The sequence below is a fragment of the Leptonychotes weddellii genome, chromosome 7 (assembly GCF_054177405.1).
Source record: "Leptonychotes weddellii isolate Sample4059 chromosome 7, ASM5417740v2, whole genome shotgun sequence".
Lineage (NCBI taxonomy): Eukaryota > Metazoa > Chordata > Mammalia > Carnivora > Phocidae > Leptonychotes > Leptonychotes weddellii.
In genome coordinates this window covers 69,196,949-69,197,736 of record NC_138375.1, presented here as the reverse complement: position 1 = coordinate 69,197,736, position 788 = coordinate 69,196,949, and the positions used below count along the sequence as shown (strand labels likewise).

The window sequence follows — 788 nt, the reverse complement described above, 5'->3', positions numbered from 1 at the left end:
TTGTTGGATTATGGCTCCTCTTAGGACCTCACTTAACCTTAATTATCTCTCTGAGTACTCTATCTCCAAGTGCAGTTATAGGGGGCGTTAGGGCTTCAGCATACAAACCTGGGGGGAAGGAATACAATTTAATCCATAAAGAGGACTCAAGTGGTACCTAAAGACTTTACCTTGCCCTGCCCCGACTGTGTATCAAAAGTCCTACAATCTCCTTATGATCAGGATCAGTTACTCCTGCCAAGATGGTATCTCCACTTCTCACCTATTAGCCTCTGAATGTAAGAAATTCAAAGTGCCCGACAGTCTCCGCCGAGAGTCGCCGCGGGTTCCTGCTTCAACAGTGCTTGGACGGAACCCGGCGCTCGTCCCCCACCCCGGCTGGCCGTTCAGAGCCAGCCCTTCGCCTTCTCCTCATAGCGCCCTCGGACCGCTCCAAGGCCCCCGCCGCCCCTCCAGCGCCGCGCAGCCGCCGCTCGCCGCCGCCTCTTCTCAGCCGCCGCCATGACGACCGCGTCCCCCTCGCAGGTGCGCCAGAACTACCACCAGGACTCGGAGGCCGCCATCAACCGCCAGATCAACCTGGAGCTCTACGCCTCCTACGTCTACCTGTCCATGTCTTACTACTTTGACCGTGATGATGTGGCTTTGAAGAACTTTGCCAAATATTTTCTTCACCAATCTCATGAGGAGAGGGAGCATGCTGAGAAACTGATGAAGCTGCAGAACCAACGAGGTGGCCAAATCTTCCTTCAGGATATCAAGAAACCAGACCGTGATGATTGGGAGAA

General features: G+C 54.3%; 1 pseudogene; it reads left to right on the top strand.

Moving 5' to 3' along the window:
- Positions 1 to 297: 297 nt before the first annotated feature.
- LOC145722503 (ferritin heavy chain pseudogene) overlaps positions 298 to 788 on the top strand; it is a 2,243-nt pseudogene continuing 1,752 nt past the window's right edge.